The sequence below is a fragment of the Scylla paramamosain genome, unplaced genomic scaffold (genome assembly GCF_035594125.1).
Source record: "Scylla paramamosain isolate STU-SP2022 unplaced genomic scaffold, ASM3559412v1 Contig155, whole genome shotgun sequence".
In the NCBI taxonomy this organism is placed as follows: Eukaryota; Metazoa; Arthropoda; class Malacostraca; order Decapoda; family Portunidae; genus Scylla; species Scylla paramamosain.
Window position 1 is genome coordinate 65,082 of NW_026973820.1, and position 19,847 is coordinate 84,928.

At 45.4% G+C, this 19,847-nt stretch overlaps 1 long non-coding RNA gene across 1 annotated transcript; it reads left to right on the top strand.

The window, feature by feature from the left end:
• The first annotated feature begins 625 nt into the window (after window positions 1–625).
• LOC135099604 (uncharacterized) lies at window positions 626–17,503 on the top strand. The gene is made up of 6 exons (XR_010268171.1): window positions 626–708; window positions 5,475–5,674; window positions 6,883–6,999; window positions 11,317–11,516; window positions 12,716–12,832; window positions 17,215–17,503. It is a non-coding gene; the product is annotated as an uncharacterized LOC135099604 (long non-coding RNA).
• The last annotated feature ends 2,344 nt before the right edge of the window (window positions 17,504–19,847 follow it).

Below are 19,847 nucleotides of genomic sequence, written 5' to 3' on the forward strand. Positions count from 1 at the left end.
AAAAAAAATATCTTTTTTTTTTTGTGTTTGCTTAATATTTCAGTGCTACAGTACCACAGCACTGTACTCTATGGTGCTAATGGTGCAGGAAGGCCTTGTCTACCTTCACCATAAGCCACTGTACCATGTGTCACTGTACCTTAAATCTGTACCACAAAAACAACCTAACTGGCCCTCACCTGAAAAAAAATCTCTTTTTTTTTAACCTAACCTAACCTAACCTAACCTAACCTAACCTAACCTAACCTATCCTAACCTAACCGAGACATTAAAAATTAGTCACAAGGCAAAAAGACGATTCAAAGTGACTGACATACCAAGCAATTAATTAGTGAAATCAGTCTTTGTTGACTACTCCAAAGCCTTTCAGTTTGTCGACCTCAGTATACTGTTAGGAAAAAGTGCATTATTAAGAAATTATTAGTGGTTGTATCACGGTATTTTATAATAGACTTATAACTAGTTTCCCCTGAAAATCTTTCGTTTTCTATCATTCTTTCATTCTACACGCCTGAGCCCTGACAGAGACCCAGAGAAATGTAAACAGGCACGAGTCAGACTTGATATAGGGCTGAATTTGTTGCTTTTCAGAGAGGGGCAGTCGGTCTGTACATGCGTGAGGTGGCGACGGGCGTGTCCAGGGGGCGGCTAGTAGCGTGTGCCACCTTGGAAATATGTACAGACATAAAGAAGACGCCCTCAAGAAAGGTAAGGCCGGTTCCAGCTTTTATTTTTATTTATTTATTTCCATCCCGGCCTGGGACCCCCCCTTTCCCGGGCCCTGAGGTGTTGGGGGACGGCCCGGGGGTGCTGTGTGCCCGTGAGTGTACCAGGTGCTCAAGCTTATACAAAACAAGGAAAGTTTGAAGCATTTTTAGAGGGGCAGTCGGTCTGTACATGCGTGTACATTAATTTTGAGGTGTTCCTTGTCATCCCCTGTTACTCCTGCCTGCCTCTGTCACCTCTACCAATCCCTGTCAAGCTCTGCCAAGCCCTTTGTCACCTCTCAAGTAATGAGGTGGCTTGAGATGTGAGATTTTAAACAGAAGCCTTTGCTGTCACCCCTGCCAAGCCCTACCAAACCCTGTCAGCCCCCACCAAGGCCCTCTCAAGCCACCACTCAACCCCTACCGAGACCTATCAGCTCTATAATCTGAAAAAAGTGCAGTGTCTTACGAGGGATTGATTAAGTAAACAGTGACTTATGGCCAAAATGGAACTATATGGAGATTAAGTAGAGATTAGAATAGAAGCTGAAATTGAGCAGGATAGTTACAATCACAGACTTCCAACTTGCTACTCCTTGGTGTGAAAGAATCTGCAGGAAATTAAGTACATGGCAACTCCTGTTAGTCCCTCATGTGTTCTTGAAAGCAGACTGACAGATTCAGTGTGTGACATGCTGACGTGGGGGAAGGCTGTCTGGTGGCTGCTCTATGCTGTAGCTAACAAAATGGTTGTATTTCAAGTGTTGTCATGCCTGGAAAGTCTACAGGTCATCATTACTAGTATAAATGTGTACTACAATGGTGAAATTTAGTGAAAAAATGTGCTGTTTATGTATTGGCAGGGAAAGATTTGTGCTCATCAAGACAATGATAAAAAAATTTTTATATTATTATTATTATTACTATTTTTTTTCTTTTACTTGTTTTGCTGTAAGATGAGACTACAATAACTGCCCCTTGATGCCCTATAAGGTACCGCCAAGCACCAAGGGGCGGCCACCACGGTGCACAGTGAAGCACGTCCCAGCATCCCTGTCACCATCTTTTCCCTGCCAATAATTATGCATTACATTTCCCAACTAATTTCATTCTAGTGCAACATTTCTACTACTAATGGTGACCTGTACACTTCCCAGCATGACCAGTACAGCACTTCAAACAAACACAGCCTTTTCTTAGCCACAGCAAGGTGCAGCCACGACAGACAGCCTTCCCTAAGTCAGCATGTCACACTGCATCCATAACACTGAGCTTCCAGGAACACATCTGGGGGACTGATACAAGTTGCTGTGTAGGTCATTTGTCCCAGCAGACTCTTTCACACCAAGCAGGCATGAGGTGGTAGTCTGTGCAGTGCGTCAGTGCTTGGAATTTTGAACCGGTCTTGCTGCATCTATGGCCCAGAGACCAAACACAGACCAAACAGAGGGCTAGCTGAACCTAACACAAACCAAACAGACGCCCACCAGAACCATACACAGGCCCACAGAACTAACTGACTGGCTGGCCGGCTGACTCGCTGGCTGAGTGACTGACTGACTGACTGACTGACTGGCTGGCTGGCTGGCTTGCTGGCTGGCTTACTAACTGACTGACTGACTGACTGGCTGGCTGAGTGACTGATTGACTGGCTGGTTAGCTAGTTGGGTGGCTAGCTGGTTGGTTGAATGGCTGACTGACTGACTGACTGACTGACTGACTGACTGACTAGCTGAGTGACTGATTGATTGGCTGGTTGGTTGAATGCCTAGCTGGCTGGTTGAATGGCTGACTGACTGACTGACTGACTGACTGACTGACTGACTGACTGACTGACTGACTGACTGACTGACTAACTGACTGACTGACTAGCTGAGTGACTGATTGATTGGCTGGTTTGTCGAATGGCTAGCTGGCTGGTTGAATGGCTAACTGACTGACTGACTGACTGACTGACTGACTGACTGACTGACTGACTGACTAACTGAGTGACTGATTGATTGGCTGGTTGGTTGAATGGCTAGCTGGCTGGTTGAATGGCTGACTGACTGACTGACTGACTGACTTACTGACTGACTGACTGACTAACTGACTAGCTGAGTGACTGATTGATTGGCTGGTTGGTTGAATGGCTGACTGACTGACTGACTGACTGACTGACTGACTGACTGACTGACTGACTAGCTGAGTGACTGATTGATTGGCTAGTTGGTTGAATTGCTAGCTGGCTGGTTGAATGGCTGACTGACTGGCTGACTGACTGACTAACTGACTGACTGACTGACTGACTGACTGACTGACTGACTAGCTGAGTGACTGATTGATTGGCTGGTTGGTTGAATGCCTAGCTGGCTGGTTGAATGGCTGACTGACTGACTGACTGACTGACTGACTGACTGACTGACTGACTGACTGACTGACTGACTGACTAGCTGAGTGACTGATTGATTGGCTGGTTGGTTGAATGGCTAGCTGGCTGGTTGAATGGCTAACTGACTGACTGACTGACTGACTGACTGACTGACTGACTGACTAACTGAGTGACTGATTGATTGGCTGGTTGGTTGAATGGCTAGCTGGCTGGTTGAATGGCTGACTGACTGACTGACTGACTGACTGACTGACTGACTGACTGACTAACTGACTAGCTGAGTGACTGATTGATTGGCTGGTTGGTTGAATGGCTAGCTGGCTGGTTGAATGGCTGACTGACTGACTGACTGACTGACTGACTGACTGACTGACTGACTGACTGAGTGACTGATTGATTGGCTAGTTGGTTGAATGGCTAGCTGGCTGGTTGAATGGCTGACTGACTGGCTGACTGACTGACTGACTGACTGACTGACTGACTGACTGACTGACTGACTGACTGACTGACTGACTAGCTGAGTGACTGATTGATTGGCTGGTTGGTTGAATGGCTAGCTGGCTGGTTGAATGGCTAACTGACTGACTGACTGACTGACTGACTGACTGACTGACTGACTGACTGACTAACTGAGTGACTGATTGATTGGCTGGTTGGTTGAATGGCTAGCTGGCTGGTTGAATGGCTGACTGACTGACTGACTGACTGACTGACTGACTGACTGACTGACTGACTGACTAACTGACTAGCTGAGTGACTGATTGATTGGCTGGTTGGTTGAATGGCTAGCTGGCTGGTTGAATGGCTGACTGACTGACTGACTGACTGACTGACTGACTGACTGACTGACTGACTGACTGACTGAGTGACTGATTGATTGGCTAGTTGGTTGAATGGCTAGCTGGCTGGTTGAATGGCTGACTGACTGGCTGACTGACTGACTGACTGACTGACTGACTGACTGACTGACTGACTGACTGACTAGCTGAGTGACTGATTGATTGGCTGGTTGGTTGAATGCCTAGCTGGCTGGTTGAATGGCTGACTGACTGACTGACTGACTGACTGACTGACTGACTGACTGACTAGCTGAGTGACTGATTTATTGGCTGGTTGGTTGAATGGCTAGCTGGCTTGTTGAATGGCTAACTGACTGACTGACTGACTGACTGACTGACTGACTGACTGACTGACTGACTGACTGACTGACTAACTGAGTGACTGATTGATTGGCTGGTTGGTTGAATGGCTAGCTGGCTGGTTGAATGGCTGACTGACTGACTGACTGACTGACTGACTGACTGACTGACTGACTGACTGACTGACTGACTAACTGACTAGCTGAGTGACTGATTGATTGGCTGGTTGGTTGAATGGCTAGCTGGCTGGTTGAATGGCTGACTGACTGACTGACTGACTGACTGACTGACTGACTAGCTGAGTGACTGATTGATTGGCTAGTTGGTTGAATGGCTAGCTGGCTGGTTGAATGGCTGACTGACTGGCTGACTGACTGACTGACTGACTGACTGACTGACTGACTGATTGACTGACTGACTAGCTGAGTGACTGATTGATTGGCTGGTTGGTTGAATGGCTAGCTGGCTGGTTGAATGGCTGACTGACTGACTGACTGACTGACTGACTGACTGACTGACTGAGGCAGAGAGACAGGTAGGTGTTGGCAGGGTTGGTTTGGTTTGGAGTGTTGAGGTTTTATGATATTGTAGAGACAGAGAGGTTCAAAGCTTAATTAGACTTGTATCTTTGAGCCATGAGTCAGTAGAGAGGGAGAAAGAGGCAGACAGGCAGAGAGACAGGAAAAACAGGGAGGAAGAAAAGCTATTTGCACTGTACCTATAGGTCAGTATGGTGTAGAGTTGTATACTTGAATCAAGAGTAAATATAGACGCAGATACGAAGGCGGGCAAGCTGAGAGAGAGGGAAAGAAAGGGTCTGAATGAAAGGGAGGAGTCAGGCCTGCAGAAGGGGAGCTTTTGGTATTGTTTACTGATTAGTGTGATAAAGTGTTGTGTTGTGTTGTGAGGTGCAGAGAAAGAGAGAGAGGCTTGTGTGGTGATATTTCATGTTGATGTACAGCAATATGAAATAGTTCTCAGGAGAGAGAGAAAGAGATAGAAATTAGTGACACACACACACACACACACACACACACACACACACAGTAATACTCTATAGAAACCTATTTCTTTCCTAATTTGTCTATCTCCATCTTGTTTTTCATTGTAAGTCATTAATGTTTATCTTGTATTGTCTTGGCATTATTAAAACATGAGGTATATTATTATTAGTGGTTGTAGTTTTGTATCACAACATTAACTTATATTAGTTTTGCCTGAAAATCTCTCGTTTTCTAACATTCTCCCATCCTGCAGGCCTGAGTCCAGACCGAGACCCAGAGAAATGTAAACAAACGCACCAGTCAGACTTGATATAGGAGTGAATTTGTTGCTTTTTAAAGCGGCAGTCGGTCTGTACATGTGTGAGGTGGCGAGGGGTGTCGCCAGGGGGCGGCTAGTAGCGTCTGCCACCAGGGAAATATGTAAAAACATAAAAAAGACGCTTCTCAAGAAAGGTAAGGCCGGTTGCAGCTTTTATTTTTTCTTTATTTCTTTCCATCAGGTTAGGTTTATATTAATTCAGTTAGTTAGGTTTGGTTAAGTCTCTCTCTCTCTCTCTCTCTCTCTCTCTCTCTCTCTCTCTCTCTCTCTCTCTCTCTCTCTCTCTCTCTCTCTCTCTCTCTCTCTCTCTCTCTCTCTCTGTGTGTGGTGCTAATGGTGCAGGAAGGCCTTGTCTACCTGCACCATAAGCCACTATACCATGCGTCACTGTACATTTAAACTGTACCCCAAAAACTTAACCTAACTGGCCCTCACTTAAAAAAAAATATATCGTTTTTTTTTCGTGTTCTTAATATTTCAGTGCTACAATACCACATCACTGTACCCTATGATGCTAATGGTGCAGGAAGGCCTTGTCTACCTTCACCATAAGCGACTGTACCATGCGTCACTGTACCTTAAAACTGTACCACAAAAACAACCTAACTGGCCCTCACCTGAAAAAAAATATCTTTTTTTTTTTGTGTTTGCTTAATATTTCAGTGCTACAGTACCACAGCACTGTACTCTATGGTGCTAATGGTGCAGGAAGGCCTTGTCTACCTTCACCATAAGCCACTGTACCATGTGTCACTGTACCTTAAATCTGCACCACAAAAACAACCTAACTGGCCCTCACCTGAAAAAAAATCTCTTTTTTTTTTAACCTAACCTAACCTAACCTAACCTTACCTAACCTAACCTAACCTAACCTAACCTGACCTGACCTGACCTAACCTAACCTAACCTAACCTAACCTGACCTAACCTAACCTAACCTAACCTAACCTGACCTGACCTAACCTAACCTAACCTAACCTAACCTAACCTAACCTAACCTATCCTAACCTAACCGAGACATTAAAAATTAGTCACAAGGCAAAAAGACGATTCAAAGTGACTGACATACCAAGCAATTAATTAGTGAAATCAGTCTTTGTTGACTACTCCAAAGCCTTTCAGTTTGTCGACCTCAATATACTGTTAGGAAAAAGTGCATTATTAAGACATTATTAGTGGTTGTATCACGGTATTTTATAATAGACTTATAACTAGTTTCCCCTGAAAATCTTTCGTTTTCTATTATTCTTTCATTCTACACGCCTGAGCCCTGACAGAGACCCAGAGAAATGTAAACAGGCACGAGTCAGACTTGATATAGGGCTGAATTTGTTGCTTTTCAGAGAGGGGCAGTCGGTCTGTACATGCGTGAGGTGGCGAGAGGCGTGTCCAGGGGGCGGCTAGTAGCGTGTGCCACCGTGGAAATATGTACAGACATAAAGAAGACGCCCTCAAGAAAGGTAAGGCCGGTTCCAGCTTTTATTTTTATTTATTTATTTCCATCCCGGCCTGGGACCCCCCCTTTCCCGAGTCCTGAGGTGTTGGGGGACGGCCCGGGGGTGCTGTGTGCCCGTGAGTGTACCAGGTGCTCAAGCTTATACAAAACAAGGAAAGTTTGAAGCATTTTTAGAGGGGCAGTCGGTCTGTACATGCGTGTACATTAATTTTGAGGTGTTCCTTGTCATCCCCTGTCACTCCTGCCTGCCTCTGTCACCTCTACCAATCCCTGTCAAGCTCTGCCAAGCCCTTTGTCACCTCTCAAGTAATGAGGTGGCTTGAGATGTGAGATTTTAAACAGAAGCCTTTGCTGTCACCCCTGCCAAGCCCTACCAAACCCTGTCAGCCCCCACCAAGGCCCTCTCAAGCCACCACTCAACCCCCTACCGAGACCTATCAGCTCTATAATCTGAAAAAAGTGCAGTGTCTTAGGAGGGATTGATTAAGTAAACAGTGACTTATGGCCAAAATGGAACTATATGGAGATTAAGTAGAGATTAGAATAGAAGCTGAAATTGAGCAGGATAGTTACAATCACAGACTTCCAACAACTTGCTACTCCTTGGTGTGAAAGAATCTGCAGGAAATTAAGTACATGGCAACTCCTGTTAGTCCCTCATGTGTTCTTGAAAGCAGACTGACAGATTCAGTGTGTGACATGCTGACGTGGGGGAAGGCTGTCTGGTGGCTGCTCTATGCTGTAGCTAACAAAATGGTTGTGTTTCAAGTGTTGTCATGCCTGGAAAGTCTACAGGTCATCATTACTAGTATAAATGTGTACTACAATGGTGAAATTTAGTGAAAAAATGTGCTGTTTATGTATTGGCAGGGAAAGATTTGTGCTCATCAAGACAATGATAAAAAAAATTTTTATATTATTATTATTATTACTATTTTTTTTCTTTTACTTGTTTTGCTGTAAGATGAGACTACAATAACTGCCCCTTGATGCCCTATAAGGTACCGCCAAGCACCAAGGGGCGGCCACCACGGTGCACAGTGAAGCACGTCCCAGCATCCCTGTCACCATCTTTTCCCTGCCAATAATTATGCATTACATTTCCCAACTAATTTCATTCTAGTGCAACATTTCTACTACTAATGGTGACCTGTACACTTCCCAGCATGACCAGTACAGCACTTCAAACAAACACAGCCTTTTCTTAGCCACAGCAAGGTGCAGCCACGACAGACAGCCTTCCCTAAGTCAGCATGTCACACTGCATCCATAACACTGAGCTTCCAGGAACACATCTGGGGGACTGATACAAGTTGCTGTGTAGGTCATTTGTCCCAGCAGACTCTTTCACACCAAGCAGGCATGAGGTGGTAGTCTGTGCAGTGCGTCAGTGCTTGGAATTTTGAACCGGTCTTGCTGCATCTATGGCCCAGAGACCAAACACAGACCAAACAGAGGGCTAGCTGAACCTAACACAAACCAAACAGACGCCCACCAGAACCATACACAGGCCCACAGAACTAACTGACTGGCTGGCCGGCTGACTCGCTGGCTGAGTGACTGACTGACTGACTGACTGACTGGCTGGCTGGCTGGCTTGCTGGCTGGCTTACTAACTGACTGACTGACTGACTGGCTGGCTGAGTGACTGATTGACTGGCTGGTTAGCTAGTTGGGTGGCTAGCTGGTTGGTTGAATGGCTGACTGACTGACTGACTGACTGACTGACTGACTGACTAGCTGAGTGACTGATTGATTGGCTGGTTGGTTGAATGCCTAGCTGGCTGGTTGAATGGCTGACTGACTGACTGACTGACTGACTGACTGACTGACTGACTGACTGACTGACTGACTGACTGACTAACTGACTGACTGACTAGCTGAGTGACTGATTGATTGGCTGGTTTGTCGAATGGCTAGCTGGCTGGTTGAATGGCTAACTGACTGACTGACTGACTGACTGACTGACTGACTGACTGACTGACTAACTGAGTGACTGATTGATTGGCTGGTTGGTTGAATGGCTAGCTGGCTGGTTGAATGGCTGACTGACTGACTGACTGACTGACTTACTGACTGACTGACTGACTAACTGACTAGCTGAGTGACTGATTGATTGGCTGGTTGGTTGAATGGCTGACTGACTGACTGACTGACTGACTGACTGACTGACTGACTGACTGACTGACTGACTGACTGACTGACTAGCTGAGTGACTGATTGATTGGCTAGTTGGTTGAATGGCTAGCTGGCTGGTTGAATGGCTGACTGACTGGCTGACTGACTGACTAACTGACTGACTGACTGACTGACTGACTGACTGACTGACTAGCTGAGTGACTGATTGATTGGCTGGTTGGTTGAATGCCTAGCTGGCTGGTTGAATGGCTGACTGACTGACTGACTGACTGACTGACTGACTGACTGACTGACTGACTAGCTGAGTGACTGATTGATTGGCTGGTTGGTTGAATGGCTAGCTGGCTGGTTGAATGGCTAACTGACTGACTGACTGACTGACTGACTGACTGACTGACTGACTGACTGACTAACTGAGTGACTGATTGATTGGCTGGTTGGTTGAATGGCTAGCTGGCTGGTTGAATGGCTGACTGACTGACTGACTGACTGACTGACTGACTGACTGACTGACTAACTGACTAGCTGAGTTACTGATTGATTGGCTGGTTGGTTGAATGGCTAGCTGGCTGGTTGAATGGCTGACTGACTGACTGACTGACTGACTGACTGACTGACTGACTGACTGACTGACTGAGTGACTGATTGATTGGCTAGTTGGTTGAATGGCTAGCTGGCTGGTTGAATGGCTGACTGACTGGCTGACTGACTGACTGACTGACTGACTGACTGACTGACTGACTGACTGACTAGCTGAGTGACTGATTGATTGGCTGGTTGGTTGAATGCCTAGCTGGCTGGTTGAATGGCTGACTGACTGACTGACTGACTGACTGACTGACTGACTGACTGACTGACTGACTAGCTGAGTGACTGATTTATTGGCTGGTTGGTTGAATGGCTAGCTGGCTGGTTGAATGGCTAACTGACTGACTGACTGACTGACTGACTGACTGACTGACTGACTGACTGACTGACTAACTGAGTGACTGATTGATTGGCTGGTTGGTTGAATGGCTAGCTGGCTGGTTGAATGGCTGACTGACTGACTGACTGACTGACTGACTGACTGACTGACTGATTGACTGACTGACTGACTAACTGACTAGCTGAGTGACTGATTGATTGGCTGGTTGGTTTAATGGCTAGCTGGCTGGTTGAATGGCTGACTGACTGACTGACTGACTGACTGACTGACTGACTGACTGACTGACTAGCTGAGTGACTGATTGATTGGCTAGTTGGTTGAATGGCTAGCTGGCTGGTTGAATGGCTGACTGACTGGCTGACTGACTGACTGACTGACTGACTGACTGACTGACTGACTGACTGACTGACTAGCTGAGTGACTGATTGATTGGCTGGTTGGTTGAATGGCTAGCTGGCTGGTTGAATGGCTGACTGACTGACTGACTGACTGACTGACTGACTGACTGACTGACTGACTGAGGCAGAGAGACAGGTAGGTGTTGGCAGGGTTGGTTTGGTTTGGAGTGTTGAGGTTTTATGATATTGTAGAGACAGAGAGGTTCAAAGCTTAATTAGACTTGTATCTTTGAGCCATGAGTCAGTAGAGAGGGAGAAAGAGGCAGACAGGCAGAGAGACAGGAAAAACAGGGAGGAAGAAAAGCTATTTGCACTGTACCTATAGGTCAGTATGGTGTAGAGTTGTATACTTGAATCAAGAGTAAATATAGACGCAGATACGAAGGCGGGCAAGCTGAGAGAGAGGGAAAGAAAGGGTCTGAATGAAAGGGAGGAGTCAGGCCTGCAGAAGGGGAGCTTTTGGTATTGTTTACTGATTAGTGTGATAAAGTGTTGTGTTGTGTTGTGAGGTGCAGAGAAAGAGAGAGAGGCTTGTGTGGTGATATTTCATGTTGATGTACAGCAATATGAAATAGTTCTCAGGAGAGAGAGAAAGAGATAGAAATTAGTGACACACACACACACACACACACACACACACACACAGTAATACTCTATAGAAACCTATTTCTTTCCTAATTTGTCTATCTCCATCTTGTTTTTCATTGTAAGTCATTAATGTTTATCTTGTATTGTCTTGGCATTATTAAAACATGAGGTATATTATTATTAGTGGTTGTAGTTTTGTATCACAACATTAACTTATATTAGTTTTGCCTGAAAATCTCTCGTTTTCTAACATTCTCCCATCCTGCAGGCCTGAGTCCAGACCGAGACCCAGAGAAATGTAAACAAACGCACCAGTCAGACTTGATATAGGAGTGAATTTGTTGCTTTTTAAAGCGGCAGTCGGTCTGTACATGTGTGAGGTGGCGAGGGGTGTCGCCAGGGGGCGGCTAGTAGCGTCTGCCACCAGGGAAATATGTAAAAACATAAAAAAGACGCTTCTCAAGAAAGGTAAGGCCGGTTGCAGCTTTTATTTTTTCTTTATTTCTTTCCATCAGGTTAGGTTTATATTAATTCAGTTAGTTAGGTTTGGTTAAGTCTCTCTCTCTCTCTCTCTCTCTCTCTCTCTCTCTCTCTCTCTCTCTCTCTCTCTCTCTCTCTCTCTCTCTCTCTCTCTCTCTCTCTCTCTCTCTCTCTCTCTGTGTGGTGCTAATGGTGCAGGAAGGCCTTGTCTACCTGCACCATAAGCCACTATACCATGCGTCACTGTACATTTAAACTGTACCCCAAAAACTTAACCTAACTGGCCCTCACTTAAAAAAAAATATATCGTTTTTTTTTCGTGTTCTTAATATTTCAGTGCTACAATACCACATCACTGTACCCTATGATGCTAATGGTGCAGGAAGGCCTTGTCTACCTTCACCATAAGCGACTGTACCATGCGTCACTGTACCTTAAAACTGTACCACAAAAACAACCTAACTGGCCCTCACCTGAAAAAAAATATCTTTTTTTTTTGTGTTTGCTTAATATTTCAGTGCTACAGTACCACAGCACTGTACTCTATGGTGCTAATGGTGCAGGAAGGCCTTGTCTACCTTCACCATAAGCCACTGTACCATGTGTCACTGTACCTTAAATCTGTACCACAAAAACAACCTAACTGGCCCTCACCTGAAAAAAAATCACTTTTTTTTTTAACCTAACCTAACCTAACCTAACTTTACCTAACCTAACCTAACCTAACCTAACCTGACCTGACCTGACCTAACCTAACCTAACCTAACCTAACCTGACCTAACCTAACCTAACCTAACCTAACCTGACCTGACCTAACCTAACCTAACCTAACCTAACCTAACCTATCCTAACCTAACCGAGACATTAAAAATTTGTCACAAGGCAAAAAGACGATTCAAAGTGACTGACATACCAAGCAATTAATTAGTGAAATCAGTCTTTGTTGACTACTCCAAAGCCTTTCAGTTTGTCGACCTCAATATACTGTTAGGAAAAAGTGCATTATTAAGACATTATTAGTGGTTGTATCACGGTATTTTATAATAGACTTATAACTAGTTTCCCCTGAAAATCTTTCGTTTTCTATCATTCTCTCATTCTACACGCCTGAGCCCTGACAGAGACCCAGAGAAATGTAAACAGGCACGAGTCAGACTTGATATAGGGCTGAATTTGTTGCTTTTCAGAGAGGGGCAGTCGGTCTGTACATGCGTGAGGTGGCGAGAGGCGTGTCCAGGGGGCGGCTAGTAGCGTGTGCCACCGTGGAAATATGTACAGACATAAAGAAGACGCCCTCAAGAAAGGTAAGGCCGGTTCCAGCTTTTATTTTTATTTATTTATTTCCATCCCGGCCTGGGACCCCCCCTTTCCCGAGTCCTGAGGTGTTGGGGGACGGCCCGGGGGTGCTGTGTGCCCGTGAGTGTACCAGGTGCTCAAGCTTATACAAAACAAGGAAAGTTTGAAGCATTTTTAGAGGGGCAGTCGGTCTTTACATGCGTGTACATTAATTTTGAGGTGTTCCTTGTCATCCCCTGTCACTCCTGCCTGCCTCTGTCACCTCTACCAATCCCTGTCAAGCTCTGCCAAGCCCTTTGTCACCTCTCAAGTAATGAGGTGGCTTGAGATGTGAGATTTTAAACAGAAGCCTTTGCTGTCACCCCTGCCAAGCCCTACCAAACCCTGTCAGCCCCCACCAAGGCCCTCTCAAGCCACCACTCAACCCCCTACCGAGACCTATCAGCTCTATAATCTGAAAAAAGTGCAGTGTCTTAGGAGGGATTGATTAAGTAAACAGTGACTTATGGCCAAAATGGAACTATATGGAGATTAAGTAGAGATTAGAATAGAAGCTGAAATTGAGCAGGATAGTTACAATCACAGACTTCCAACAACTTGCTACTCCTTGGTGTGAAAGAATCTGCAGGAAATTAAGTACATGGCAACTCCTGTTAGTCCCTCATGTGTTCTTGAAAGCAGACTGACAGATTCAGTGTGTGACATGCTGACGTGGGGGAAGGCTGTCTGGTGGCTGCTCTATGCTGTAGCTAACAAAATGGTTGTGTTTCAAGTGTTGTCATGCCTGGAAAGTCTACAGGTCATCATTACTAGTATAAATGTGTACTACAATGGTGAAATTTAGTGAAAAAATGTGCTGTTTATGTATTGGCAGGGAAAGATTTGTGCTCATCAAGACAATGATAAAAAAAATTTTTATATTATTATTATTATTACTATTTTTTTTCTTTTACTTGTTTTGCTGTAAGATGAGACTACAATAACTGCCCCTTGATGCCCTATAAGGTACCGCCAAGCACCAAGGGGCGGCCACCACGGTGCACAGTGAAGCACGTCCCAGCATCCCTGTCACCATCTTTTCCCTGCCAATAATTATGCATTACATTTCCCAACTAATTTCATTCTAGTGCAACATTTCTACTACTAATGGTGACCTCTACACTTCCCAGCATGACCAGTACAGCACTTCAAACAAACACAGCCTTTTCTTAGCCACAGCAAGGTGCAGCCACGACAGACAGCCTTCCCTAAGTCAGCATGTCACACTGCATCCATAACACTGAGCTTCCAGGAACACATCTGGGGGACTGATACAAGTTGCTGTGTAGGTCATTTGTCCCAGCAGACTCTTTCACACCAAGCAGGCATGAGGTGGTAGTCTGTGCAGTGCGTCAGTGCTTGGAATTTTGAACCGGTCTTGCTGCATCTATGGCCCAGAGACCAAACACAGACCAAACAGAGGGCTAGCTGAACCTAACACAAACCAAACAGACGCCCACCAGAACCATACACAGGCCCACAGAACTAACTGACTGGCTGGCCGGCTGACTCGCTGGCTGAGTGACTGACTGACTGACTGACTGACTGGCTGGCTGGCTGGCTTGCTGGCTGGCTTACTAACTGACTGACTGACTGACTGGCTGGCTGAGTGACTGATTGACTGGCTGGTTAGCTAGTTGGGTGGCTAGCTGGTTGGTTGAATGGCTGACTGACTGACTGACTGACTGACTGACTGACTGACTAGCTGAGTGACTGATTGATTGGCTGGTTGGTTGAATGCCTAGCTGGCTGGTTGAATGGCTGACTGACTGACTGACTGACTGACTGACTGACTGACTGACTGACTGACTGACTGACTGACTGACTGACTAGCTGAGTGACTGATTGATTGGCTGGTTTGTCGAATGGCTAGCTGGCTGGTTGAATGGCTAACTGACTGACTGACAGACTGACTGACTGACTGATTGACTGACTGACTGACTAACTGAGTGACTGATTGATTGGCTGGTTGGTTGAATGGCTAGCTGGCTGGTTGAATGGCTGACTGACTGACTGACTGACTGACTTACTGACTGACTGACTGACTAACTGACTAGCTGAGTGACTGATTGATTGGCTGGTTGGTTGAATGGCTGACTGACTGACTGACTGACTGACTGACTGACTGACTGACTGACTGACTGACTGACTGACTGACTGACTGACTGACTGACTAGCTGAGTGACTGATTGATTGGCTAGTTGGTTGAATGGCTAGCTGGCTGGTTGAATGGCTGACTGACTGGCTGACTGACTGACTAACTGACTGACTGACTGACTGACTGACTGACTGACTGACTAGCTGAGTGACTGATTGATTGGCTGGTTGGTTGAATGCCTAGCTGGCTGGTTGAATGGCTGACTGACTTACTGACTGACTGACTGACTGACTGACTGACTGACTGACTGACTGACTGACTGACTGACTAGCTGAGTGACTGATTGATTGGCTGGTTGGTTGAATGGCTAGCTGGCTGGTTGAATGGCTAACTGACTGACTGACTGACTGACTGACTGACTGACTGACTGACTGACTGACTAACTGAGTGACTGATTGATTGGCTGGTTGGTTGAATGGCTAGCTGGCTGGTTGAATGGCTGACTGACTGACTGACTGACTGACTGACTGACTGACTGACTGACTGACTGACTAACTGACTAGCTGAGTGACTGATTGATTGGCTGGTTGGTTGAATGGCTAGCTGGCTGGTTGAATGGCTGACTGACTGACTGACTGACTGACTGACTGACTGACTGACTGACTGACTGACTGACTGACTGACTGACTGACTGAGTGACTGATTGATTGGCTAGTTGGTTGAATGGCTAGCTGGCTGGTTGAATGGCTGACTGACTGGCTGACTGACTGACTGACTGACTGACTGACTGACTGACTGACTGACTGACTAGCTGAGTGACTGATTGATTGGCTGGTTGGTTGAATGCCTAGCTGGCTGGTTGAATGGCTGACTGACTGACTGACTGACTGACTGACTGACTGACTGACTGACTGACTGACTAGCTGAGTGACTGATTGATTGGCTGGTTGGTTGAATGGCTAGCTGGCTGGTTGAATGGCTAACTGACTGACTGACTGACTGACTGACTGACTGACTGACTGACTGACTGACTGACTGACTGACTGACTGACTGACTAACTGAGTGACTGATTGATTGGCTGGTTGGTTGAATGGCTAGCTGGCTGGTTGAATGGCTGACTGACTGACTGACTGACTGACTGACTGACTGACTGACTGACTGACTGACTGACTAACTGACTAGCTGAGTGACTGATTGATTGGCTGGTTGGTTGAATGGCTAGCTCGCTGGTTGAATGGCTGACTGACTGACTGACTGACTGACTGACTGACTGACTGACTGACTGACTGACTAGCTGAGTGACTGATTGATTGGCTAGTTGGTTGAGTGGCTAGCTGGCTGGTTGAATGGCTGACTGACTGGCTGACTGACTGACTGACTGACTGACTGACTGACTGACTGACTGACTGACTAGCTGAGTGACTGATTGATTGGCTGGTTGGTTGAATGGCTAGCTGGCTGGTTGAATGGCTGACTGACTGACTGACTGACTGACTGACTGACTGACTAAGGCAGAGAGACAGGTAGGTGTTGGCAGGGTTGGTTTGGTTTGGAGTGTTGAGGTTTTATGATATTGTAGAGACAGAGAGGTTCAAAGCTTAATTAGACTTGTATCTTTGAGCCATGAGTCAGTAGAGAGGGAGAAAGAGGCAGACAGGCAGAGAGACAGGAAAAACAGGGAGGAAGAAAAGCTATTTGCACTGTACCATATAGGTCAGTATGGTGTAGAGTTGTATACTTGAATCAAGAGTAAATATAGACGCAGATACGAAGGCGGGCAAGCTGAGAGAGAGGGAAAGAAAGGGTCTGAATGAAAGGGAGGAGTCAGGCCTGCAGAAGGGGAGCTTTTGGTATTGTTTACTGATTAGTGTGATAAAGTGTTGTGTTGTGTTGTGAGGTGCAGAGAAAGAGAGAGAGGCTTGTGTGGTGATATTTCATGTTGATGTACAGCAATATGAAATAGTTCTCAGGAGAGAGAGAAAGAGATAGAAATTAGTGACACACACACACACACACACACACACACACACACACACACACAGTAATTCTCTATAGAAACCTATTTCTTTCCTAATTTGTCTATCTCCATCTTGTTTTTCATTGTAAGTCATTAATGTTTATCTTGTATTGTCTTGGCATTATTAAAACATGAGGTATATTATTATTAGTGGTTGTAGTTTTGTATCACAACATTAACTTATATTAGTTTTGCCTGAAAATCTCTCGTTTTCTAACATTCTCCCATCCTGCAGGCCTGAGTCCAGACCGAGACCCAGAGAAATGTAAACAAACGCACCAGTCAGACTTGATATAGGAGTGAATTTGTTGCTTTTTAAAGCGGCAGTCGGTCTGTACATGTGTGAGGTGGCGAGGGGTGTCGCCAGGGGGCGGCTAGTAGCGTCTGCCACCAGGGAAATATGTAAAAACATAAAAAAGACGCTTCTCAAGAAAGGTAAGGCCGGTTGCAGCTTTTATTTTTTCTTTATTTCTTTCCATCAGGTTAGGTTTATATTAATTCAGTTAGTTAGGTTTGGTTAAGTCTCTCTCTCTCTCTCTCTCTCTCTCTCTCTCTCTCTTTCTCTCTCTCTCTCTCTCTCTCTCTCTCTCTCTCTCTCTCTCTCTCTCTCTCTCTCTCTCTCTCTCTCTCTCTCTCTCTCTGTGGTGCTAATGGTGCAGGAAGGCCTTGTCTACCTGCACCATAAGCCACTATACCATGCGTCACTGTACATTTAAACTGTACCCCAAAAACTTAACTTAACTGGCCCTCACTTAAAAAAAAATATATCGTTTTTTTTTTCGTGTTCTTAATATTTCAGTGCTACAATACCACATCACTGTACCCTATGATGCTAATGGTGCAGGAAGGCCTTGTCTACCTTCACCATAAGCGACTGTACCATGCGTCACTGTACCTTAAAACTGTACCACAAAAACAACCTAACTGGCCCTCACCTGAAAAAAAATATCTTTTTTTTTTTGTGTTTGCTTAATATTTCAGTGCTACAGTACCACAGCACTGTACTCTATGGTGCTAATGGTGCAGGAAGGCCTTGTCTACCTTCACCATAAGCCACTGTACCATGTGTCACTGTACCTTAAATCTGTACCACAAAAACAACCTAACTGGCCCTCACCTGAAAAAAAATATCTTTTTTTTTTTAACCTAACCTAACCTAACCTTACCTAACCTAACCTAACCTAACCTAACCTGACCTGACCTGACCTAACCTAACCTAACCTAACCTAACCTGACCTAACCTAACCTAACCTAACCTAACCTAACCTGACCTGACCTAACCTAACCTAACCTAACCTTACCTAACCTAACCTAACCTAACCTAACCTAACCGAGACATTAAAAATTAGTCACAAGGCAAAAAGACGATTTAAAGTGACTGACATACCAAGCAATTAATTAGTGAAATCAGTCTTTGTTGACTACTCCAAAGCCTTTCAGTTTGTCGACCTCAGTATACTGTTAGGAAAAAGTGCATTATTAAGACATTATTAGTGGTTGTATCACGGTATTTTATAATAGACTTATAACTAGTTTCCCCTGAAAATCTTTCGTTTTCTATCATTCTCTCATTCTACACGCCTGAGCCCTGACAGAGACCCAGAGAAATGTAAACAGGCACGAGTCAGACTTGATATAGGGCTGAATTTGTTGCTTTTCAGAGAGGGGCAGTCGGTCTGTACATGCGTGAGGTGGCGAGGGGCGTGTCCAGGGGGCGGCTAGTAGCGTGTGCCACCATGGAAATATGTACAGACATAAAGAAGACGCCCTCAAGAAAGGTAAGGCCGGTTCCAGCTTTTATTTTTATTTATTTATTTCCATCCCGGCCTGGGACCCCCGTTTCCCGGGCCCTGAGGTGTTGGGGGACGGCCCGGGGGTGCTGTGTGCCCGTGAGTGTACCAGGTGCTCAAGCTTATACAAAACAAGGAAAGTTTGAAGCATTTTTAGAGGGGCAGTCGGTCTGTACATGCGTGTACATTAATTTTGAGGTGTTCCTTGTCATCCCCTGTCACTCCTGCCTGCCTCTGTCACCTCTACCAATCCCTGTCAAGCTCTGCCAAGCCCTTTGTCACCTCTCAAGTAATGAGGTGGCTTGAGATGTGAGATTTTAAACAGAAGCCTTTGCTGTCACCCCTGCCAAGCCCTACCAAACCCTGTCAGCCCCCACCAAGGCCCTCTCAAGCTTCACCAAGGCCTGTCAACCCCCTACCGAGACCTATCAGCTCTATAATCTGAAAAAAGTGCAGTGTCTTAGGAGGGATTGATTAAGTAAACAGTGACTTATGGCCAAAATGGAACTATATGGAGATTAAGTAGAGATTAGAATAGAAGCTGAAATTGAGCAGGATAGTTACAATCACAGACTTCCAACTTGCTACTCCTTGGTGTGAAAGAATCTGCAGGAAATTAAGTACATGGCAACTCCTGTTAGTCCCTCATGTGTTCTTGAAAGCAGACTGACAGATTCAGTGTGTGACATGCTGACGTGGGGGAAGGCTGTCTGGTGGCTGCTCTATGCTGTAGCTAACAAAATGGTTGTGTTTCAAGTGTTGTCATGCCTGGAAAGTCTACAGGTCATCATTACTAGTATAAATGTGTACTACAATGGTGAAATTTAGTGAAAAAATGTGCTGTTTATGTATTGGCAGGGAAAGATTTGTGCTCATCAAGACAATGATAAAAAAATTTTTATATTATTATTATTATTACTATTTTTTTTCTTTTACTTGTTTTGCTGTAAGATGAGACTACAATAACTGCCCCTTGATGCCCTATAAGGTACCGCCAAGCACCAAGGGGCGGCCACCACGGTGTACAGTGAAGCACGTCCCAGCATCCCTGTCACCATCTTTCCCTGCCAATAATTAT